Consider the following 9,599-nt stretch of genomic DNA (forward strand, 5'->3'; position numbering starts at 1 on the left):
GACCCGAGCCGAAGGCAGACGCCCAACGATTGAGCCACCCAGGCGCCCCATAAATAAAATCTTTAAGAAAAAAAAAAATTCCTGGGGCACCTGGGTGGCTCAGTTGTTAAGCATCTGCCTTCGGCTCAGGTCATGGTCCCAGGGTCCTGGGATCAAGTCCCGCATCAGGCTCCCTGCTCCGCGGGAAGCCTGCTTCTCCCTCTCCCACTCCCCCCGCTTGTGTTCCTGCTCTCACTGTGTCTCTCTCTGTCCAATAAATAAATAAAATCTTTCAGTAAAAAAAAAAATTCCCGGGGCACCTGGGTGGCTTAGTCATTAAGCGTCTGCCTTCGGCTCAGGTCATGATCCCAGGGTCCTGGGATCGAGCCCCGCATCGGGCTCCCTGCTCGGCGGGAAGCCTGCTTCTCCCTCTCCCACTCCCCCTGCTTGTGTTCCCTCTCTTGCTGTGTCTCTCTCTGTCAAATAAATAAAATCTTAAAAAAAAAAAAATTCCCTGGGGTGCCCAGTTGGCTCAGTCAGTAGAGCATGTGACTCCTGATCTCAGGGTTGTGAGTTCGAGCCACTAGGTGTAGAGATTACTTAAAAATAAATAAAAATTCAGGCTTCTACACTCATCATTCCTGGACATATGATTCTTTCTTTTCCCTAACCCTAGCCCCAGCCTGATTGGTGCATCTCCTGGGTGGCAGCTCAGTCAAAAGGGGGCCTACAGGGCGCCTGGGTGGCTCAGTTGGTTAAGCGTCTGCCTTCAGCTCAGGTCATGATCCTGGAGTCCCGGGATCAAGCCCCACATCGGGCTCCCTGCTGGGCGGGAAGCCTGGTTCTCCCTCTGACCCTCCCCCCTCTCATGCTCTCTCTCTCTCTTTCAAATAAATAAATTTTAAAAAGGGGGGGCCTACAATTGTGGCTCAACCACCTAGGTGCTCTTGTTGGACTGACATAGTCCAGGATCATGAGAATAACCAGAGGGCTCAGTGTGTACACCTCTCTGAGTCCCCATCAGTGACCCACACGTAGACTGGGGGGCATAATGAGTCCCTGTAAGTTTTATAAAAATGTCCTTGTCCTTCTTGCAGCAGACCCTTCCAGATGAGTATAAGAAGGGAATGACTGGGAAAAGGTGATGTTCTAGTTACTGGAAGAGAACAGATTGATTTTGTAACAATGGAAGAAAAACAACCACCTGGCAGCTGGGAAAGGAGGACCTCAGATACAGGAGACATGGAGGAAGGAGAGACATTAATGATCTTTGCCTTTCCAAGCCACCTGGAACCTCCCTTACTAACGTAAACATCCTGGTCCAACTCACCCAAACTGTCACAAGTGCCTTAAATTTAGCTGACTGCTGGGCCTGCTGTCCTCCACGAGACAGCTCTGACCTTGATTTGATTGCCACTCTGCTTAACTTTACTGAAAGCCTGGAAGCAGCAGAGGGCGGCTTCAGCTCCAGTATTTCCCACACAAAACACCGGCCAACACCACTACCCCCAGGCGTCTTCCTCATCCCCAGTCCTGTAGCCATCATCACTCACAATTCCCTGGGACAGATGAATGCCATCTGGCTGGTGGCATGGACAAACAGGACAGGGTGGGCCCTTGGTCAGGCCCTCCAAACACAAGAACTAGACTCAATTATTTGGCTTGGACTGGGAACTCGAAGGCTACTAGCGTGTGGAGAGGCCACATTGGAGGCATTATCAACCTGTGCTCCCCAACTGATAGAGGTCTGTTCCACTTGGGGGGGGGGGCGCCGGGTTTCTTCCCAGAAGCACCATGTGCACCCTTGAGACTATCCAACTTGTGCGGAAGTCAAACAGTAACTTGCCTCTTTCTTTTTTTTTTTTTTTAAAATATTTTATTTATTTATTTGACAGAGACAGAGAGGGAACACAAGCAGGGGCAGAGGGAGAGGGAGAAGCAGGCTCCCCACAGAGCAAGGACCCCGACGTGGGGCTCGATCCCAGGACCCTGGGATCATGACCTGAGCTGAAGGCAGACGCTTAACGACTGAGCCACCCAGGCGCCCCAACTTGCCTCTTTCTTGAAAACAGGATGACTTGAAATGTATCCCCAACTTTAGTTGAAGTAATCAATGGCACCACTTTGGCCTGGAAGGTTTTTAGGAGAGCTTTCGTTCACTAATGTTGCTACGGATGATAGAATTTCCCTGGACTTCTTCCTTGCAGGCCAGGGCAGAGTCTGCGCAATTGTTAATATATGCTGCTCTACCAGGATTAACACTTCCGGCCAAGTGAAGGAATGGGCCCAACTGCCCATATCAACTGGGTTGATACAGAGAGCTAAGGAGCAAGCAACCTTGCTTTTTTCAGGGAGATCTGATGCTTTATGAATTTGGTCAGCTAGGACCTCCTGAGGGGCCTACTTGAGGTAAGTACTATAAATTGGCCTCATCCTGGGCTTGAAGTCCTGTTAAGAGCAGCCTTAAGTAATGCTGTGTGTGACAAATTGAACAGATTTGGTCCCAGACTCTGTTGATCAGGTTTGCCAATAGAGTGGTGCAGTCATGGGAAAATCTGCCCAAATCAAAGACAGTTCCGAAATGAGGGCTAGTTATTCTTGCAAAACAATTCTCCAGGAGGCTCTTAAGTTTTTGCACATTTTGCAAGAGAGGCACCACCTCCCTTGGCCTGGACTCTTCTCAGGGATGTTGGTATAGTGAGCAGCCATGGGAGATGGAGACAATGTCTCCTCCAGAGCAAAGGGCAGACGTGCTCGCTGGCTACTAGAAAAGATTTGGGTTCTCTAAGTTTAGAGTCCTCTCCATACTGCGATGTGTTGTGTGCAGACATCTGTCTGGCCCATTGGTGCCACCTCCGTGGGACTTAGGGACAAGGGGACTGATGTCAATAGGCTGATGAGCACACTGTTTACTATGCCATGAGTAATGAAGTCCTTTGTCTCTGACCTAAGAATCTCGTGTCTTCTGCCAGCATGCACAAAACAATGGTGGGCTCACTTGTTAGTTTGCAAGTAGGGGACAATCTCAGCCCCTTCCCAGTCCTTGACAGGGGTACATAGAAAATCCTAGAAAAACTGGTGGTAAAGCCAATTCACAGCAGTCATGGTGGGCAGACCAGTTGTCTGGGAAACAGTGGGCTTGGGCTCTTTCAGATTATTCCCTCACCAAAGAATCTGTCATACCTTTATGTGAGCCAGCCCACCATCTGTCCCTACCTGTCGCACTGGTGGTGGGGTGGCAGTTGGGCCCATTCCTCAGGGGTAGCAAACACCCTGGTGGCATATATACTCACACAACTCAATTATAGCCACCTCTTGACCGCCTGCTTTGGAAGTCAGGTTCACGTGGTACCAAGTGGCCTATGCTGAACAGCTGTGACCCTGAAAACCGTAACTTATGTTATTGTATTTTCACACTAACAGGCACCCGAAAAGGGTCAGCTTTTCTTCTTGTTTTTCACTGCAATGTGAATTGGCTTGACATTTCTTTTTTTTTTTTAATTTTTTTATTGTTATGTTAATCCCCATACATTACATCATTAGTTTTAGATATAGTGTTCCATGATTCATTGTTTGTGCATAACACCCAGTGCTCCATGCAGAACGTGCCCTCCTCAATACCCATCACCAGGCTAACCCATCCTCCCAACCCCTCCCCTCTAGAACCCTCAGTTTGTTTTTCAGAGTCCATCGTCTCTCATGGTTCTTCTCCCCCTCCGATTTCCCCCCCTTCATTCTTCCCCTCCTGCTACATTCTTCTTCTTTTTTTTTTTTCTTTCTTAACATATATTGCATTATTTGTTTCAGAGGTACAGATCTGAGATTCAACAGTCTTGCACAATTCACAGCGCTTACCAGAGCACATACCCTCCCCAGTGTCCATCACCCTGTCACCCCATCCCTCGCACCCCACCCCCCACTCCTGGCTTGATGTTTCTATGAAACAAGAACGAGCTAGATGATACAGTGACAAAAATAATACTATTCAACTTTTCGCATCTGTTTTCTTTGGGGCGGGCCCTGTGCTAAGGGCTTTGCATGAATTATCTCACTTAATGCTCAGGACAACGCTGGGAATTAGGTCTTCTCATCATCCCCAATTTACAGATGAGGAAGCTGAGGCTTGGGCAGGATCAGAGATTTCTCCACGATCACTCAGCTGGGATGTGGCAGGGCTGGGACTCCATCCAGGCAGCCACCTCTAGAGCCTGATTCTCAGAGTCTGAAAGGTGGAGAAGGGTAGCAGGGCCGAAGATGCTGTCTGATTGATCAAGCATGAAGAAAGGCTCATTTCATTTTCCAATCCCATCTCTCAGTGCCCTTCATCTCTCAGTGGCACGTCGGAGGGACTCAGGGAGAGCCACTCGCAGTAGAGTGTCTTCGGAGAGAGGTGCTTCAGGGCAGAACTGTCCCCTCCAGGCCTCTGAAACTTCCCACCCTCATCTTCAGAACTGATTAGTAGCCCCACCCCCCTACCCCGCAGAGCCAGGTCTTTCTTCAGAGCTCAGAAGCTTCGCAAAAACATTCAGAACTGTGAAGGTGGCACAGAGCCCCTCTTTCAGTGGTTGTGGCCCACCTCCCCGCAGGCAGCCTAGCTCCCACCAGCCAGCGCATCATGGTTCCCAGACCCAGATCACAGGATAGGAGCTAACACGTACTGCGTCCTTATTCTGTGGCCAGCATCCACTAAGGGATTCCTAAAATGCAGCTCATTTGATTCCCTGTTTAACAAGGAGGAAATCGAGACACAGAGAAGTTGAAGAATTTTCCCAGTTCCCATAGTAAGTACAGGATGGAGCCAGGAAAATCTAAGACCGCTGTGCTATGTCACCTCCCGGACTAGAACTTCCTTATGCAGTCTGCTGCTGCCCTGTCCAGCCAGTTCCCCTAAGGAGGCACAGGAGCCCTGGGTTTGAGTCCTGGCTCTGCCGTTGACCGTGGTGTAACCTTGGCCAAGTCCCTTGCCTTCTCTGGGCCTCAAGAACCCCCTCCGCACAAATTAGCCTTCCCTAACATTTAAGCAATCGGAACATTTTTTGGGTCTGGCTCCCCTGCTTCCTCTTTGTCCTACTCCAGTGGAGCTCCTCGTTGCCCGCAGGGCCCCACCCATGTATCTTTAGGACATTTGTGGGACCCTTCCCTTTCCTCCCTTCCAGGAGCACTGTGTCGGTTCTGGATCAGGTCACCTGATGACCTGAGTCTAATTGTTTCATCTTTCAAAGCCTCAGTCCCCCTGCTTTGCAGGATCCCTGGAAGGATGATATACCATAACAGTGCAAAGTACACGGTGCACGGTAAATGGTGGGCACTCCCGTGGTCTCACTCCATTAGGCAATCAACAAACTTCAGCACCCTCTGTGTGTCAGGCCCTGTGTTGGGATCTGGAAACAAAAGTGTGCCTTCCTGGGAGGGTGGGGAGACAGACAATAAGTATGTAAACATACCTATTAAGAGGCATGTTTCAGGCTGTGATGAATACCAGTAGGAAACAAACAGGTGATGGGACCCAGAGGGCCGGGGTGGCTGTTTTAGAGAAAGACATAGAGGCAGGAACCCTAGACAAGAAGGATCACACACCCCCCACACCCCACCTCCCAACCCCTCAGAGGCAAGAGGGGAGCAAAGAGAAGCCACTGGAGGGTTTGTGGTTTTTTTAAGATTTTTATTTATTTATTTGAGAGAGAGTTGGAGCACAAGCAGGGTGAGGGGCAGAGGGAGAAGCAGACTCCCCGCTGAGTGGGGGGGTGGGGGGAGCAGGGGGAGCGGGGAACGACTCCATCCCAGGACTTTGAGATCATGTCCTGAGCCAAAGATGGACGTTTAACCGACTGAGCCACCCAGGCGCCCCCCACTGGAGGTTTTTTAAGCAGGGGAGTAGCATGGTTGGAATCAGGAGGTTTTTTTGTGTTTTTTTTTTTAAGATTTTATTTATTTATTTATTCATGAAAGGCAGAGGGAGAAGCAGACTCCCCGTTAAGTAGGGAGCCCAATGCGGGACTCAATCCCAGGACCCCGGGATCATGACCTGAGCCGAAGGCAGCCGCTTCACCATCTGAGCCACCCAGGCGCCCTGGAATCAGGTTTTTTGTGGTTTTTTTTAAGATTTTATTTTTTTATTTGACAGAGAGAGAGAGAGTTAGCGAGAGCAGGAACACAAGCAGGGGGAGCGGGAGAGGGAGAAGTAGGCTTCCTGCCGAGCAGGGAGCCCGATGCGGGGCTCGATCCCAGGACCCTGGGATCATGACCCGAGCCAAAGGCAGACGCCCATCGACTAAGCCACCCAGGCGCCCCTGGAATCAGGTTTTAAAAGGTGACTCTAGCACCAAGTAGAGGAGGGACCAGGGCAGGCACAGTGGCTGTGAGGAGACCTCTTAGGCGGTGGAAATGATCTAGAATGATGGAAAAGGGCATGGTCTCCTTGGACTTGCAGAAGAACTCCATCTAGGAGGCATGGAAGCATGCTGGTAGATTCTAGGGGGTGGGATGGCTGGGTGTGGTGACACAGGAGATGAGGATAGACAGTGGGCAGGCCAAGGATACCCTGGGAGTTGGACTGTCACAGTCTGCCCCGCTAGTCCACTCTGCCTCCTTGTCCTCCCTGCTCCATGGCTAACCTCGTGGGCTAAAGCCCCCCAGGGGCCCCTGTCCACAGGCTTCCTTTGGGGTTCAGCCCCTGGGAGGCCTGGCTGGACAAGAGGAGACTAGGGTAAGATTTATTTCCCCAGCCCCTACCCTGCAGGCCGCAGGTGGACTGGTGCCGAGGGTCTCTGCTGCAGGCCACGGCTCCAGCTACTGTGGTCCGGGCTGAGCTTAGTGGGTCAATGGATCCCCCCTCCCAGTCCCTTCAGTGGCCAGGTCTGTTGGCCCTGGTGGTCTCCTAGCCCGCTGTAAATAGCCCCTCCCGTCTAGCCCCCTCAATCACCCACGTGAGGGTGCCCTCTGTTCCCTGCTGGCTCCCCGCTGGGCTTAAGGAGTTTGGTAATGACAACAGATAACATTTACTGAGCACTTAGTATGTGCAGGGCCCCGGGCTGGGTGCTTGCATTCACTGCCCCAAATCACCACCCCATCCTGCTTTCAGCCGCGGGAATCACTGTCGTCCCGCTCTCCTCCCAAAACACTCCTCTCACTCTTCCCCATCATGTCCCTGGTTTTCCTCTGTGCTCTCTCCAGCTGCTCCTTCTGAGCCGCTTCTGACTCTGCCTTCTCTCCCTGATCTGGGAGTGGGGACCTCCCTGGTTCACCCAGGGCCCCCTTCTCTCCCAGGCTAAGCCCATCCTTTCCCACGGCCACGGATGCCTCTGTACGCTGGGGACCCCAAGTCTGTGTCTGCAGACCAGACATGCTGTCTGAGCTCTAGCCCTCCGGGTTGAGATGTCTCTATTTGGAGGATACAAGCATCTCAAACTCAGCAAGCCCCAAACAGAACTCCAGACTCTTTCCCGTGTCTCCCTCTCCTCTGCCACCTTCCTCACCCACCCACAGGCTCGAGCCAGAGCCCTGGAGCCATTCGTGCCACCCGCCTCTCCGGTCACTGCCACTCACCCAGTGTCTAGATTCCACCTCCCAAATACATCATCTCTTCCGGGACGCTGGCAACAGCACCCCTCTTGCCCTGATACAATCCCATTGCAATGAAAAGAAAACCCAAATTCCTCACCGTGGCCTCCCACCTCCATACTCTCTCTCCCCCTTCGCACCCTGTGGCTTTGCTCGCCTTCTTTTAGTTCCTAGAAGAACTGAATCTCTCTCCCCTCCCCTCCCTCAGCCTGCATCCCCTCTGTAAACTGTCTCTTGACCCCTGGGCCCCAGTCCCTCAGGCCCCCTGCAGGCTTCCCCCCTGCAGGAACTCCTGTTCCTCCCCCAGCCTCCTGCTTACAAGTCCCTTTGCCAGAGGGCTTTCCTGGACCTGCAGGTGCCTGCAGGCTCTTGCTCCCAGTTCTTGTTCTTCTCTGTCACAGCACCGGCCTCTATTGTAGCCACCGTCATGTGTGAATTGATTTGTGTCACATGTCCGGGCTCTGCCCGTACAGAGGTTCCAGCAAGGCAGGGACTGGTCCCGTCTCTTAGCAAGAGCTTGGTAGGTGGTAGGTGCTCAGGCTGTTGAATGACTAGATCCCCATTTCACAGGTGAGAAAACAGGCTTGGAGAGGTTAAGACTCGATCCCTGGTCCGTTTGTGCTGTGTTCCCAGGTGAGCCACAGCCTGCTCTGGGGTCAGAGGAGGGTCAGGTTCAAATGAGTGTGAGGAAAAAATGACTCTAAAACGCTCAGCCCTGCACCTGGTGGGTGGTAAGCACTCAGTATTATTCCCTACCTCAGTGTGCGACCTGCGACCTGCGACCTGCGACCTGCACCCGGAGGGAGGGCGGGGCTGCCCCTCACACCCACTTGGGGATTCCAGCAGTAGGGATCCCCTGAGGATGTGGCCTCACCCCATCCCTGCAACACCAGGCTGTATGAACAATTCAGGCAGGGCCTCCACTTGAGGGTCTCCCTCAGCCCCTCCAAAGCTACCCGAATAAATCCATCCTCCAAGTAAAAACCATGAGTTCCCTGGACAGGTGTTCCTAAAGGCAACGCCCCGAAGCCCCTCCCCTCGGTCAGACTGCCACCCCTAGTGCCCAGCGGGAGAGGGTCTGGTGCCACCCTGACTTGGCAGTGTCCTGCTCTGGATACCCTGGTCACACCCACCCCCTGCTGAGTTCTCTGAGTCAGACACTGAGTCCTGGGGTCCCCTGGCCATGCCCTGTTGCTAGGGCTGGGGCCCCAGGACACTGCAGCCCTCCAGGGCCTCCCTTCCAGACCAGTGGACAGGCCTGGCCCCTCTCCAGCCTTACCAAGCTCAAGGCCCCTCCCCAGCCCCTGCCAACCCCTGCCCTGGGGCCCTGCTGTGCCCCTCCCCAGCCCCCTGGGCCCTCAAGCAGCACCCCCCTCCTCCCGGCTGTTAGCCTGGGAAGGGGGCCAGGCCCTGAGCTCAGACCTTGGCGATTCCAGAGTGTCTGAGGCCCAGAGCCAGCCCCGCCAGCCCGGCCAGACAAGGCGAAGGGGGTGGGGGCAGGGTGGGCACCAGGAAGCCATTTAGAGTCGGGGGTGGGGGTGAGTGGAGGGGGTGGCGGTTGGCAGGGAAGCTGGGTCTCCAGCTTTGTTCTTTCTGCTCTCTTCTGGACCCCTCACGGAGCCCCTGGCCAAAGGGTGCCCTCTCCCTGAGCCTCTCCTCAGAGGGGAGTGGACCGGCACTAATGAGAAGCGACTCTGGGGTGGTGAGCCCCCCGCCTGCGCAAGGGAGGCTGGGAAAGGGCTGAGAGGCCGGGGTTCCAGCCCCACCTGGCCGCCCGGCGGCCGCGTGACCCGGCCAGGGCCCGGTTCCTCCCCCAGCCTCGGTTTCCCGCTCCCACGCGGCCTCGCCGCCCCGCCCGGAGGAATCCGGCGGGCCGGCCGGCGTCCCAGGTGAGGGCCCTCTGGAAAGCGCCCAGCGCGGCGGCGGCGGCGGGTTCCGGCGGGGCGGGCATCTGGGGCGGGGACCGCCCCCCGGCCTCCGCCCGCCCGCACGCCCTCGCTACTCCGGGCGGCCGCGGCGACGCTTGAAACAGAAAAAAAACTGTCTCCCTGGCCCGGGGC

The sequence above is a fragment of the Halichoerus grypus genome, chromosome 11 (genome assembly GCF_964656455.1).
Source record: "Halichoerus grypus chromosome 11, mHalGry1.hap1.1, whole genome shotgun sequence".
Lineage (NCBI taxonomy): Eukaryota > Metazoa > Chordata > Mammalia > Carnivora > Phocidae > Halichoerus > Halichoerus grypus.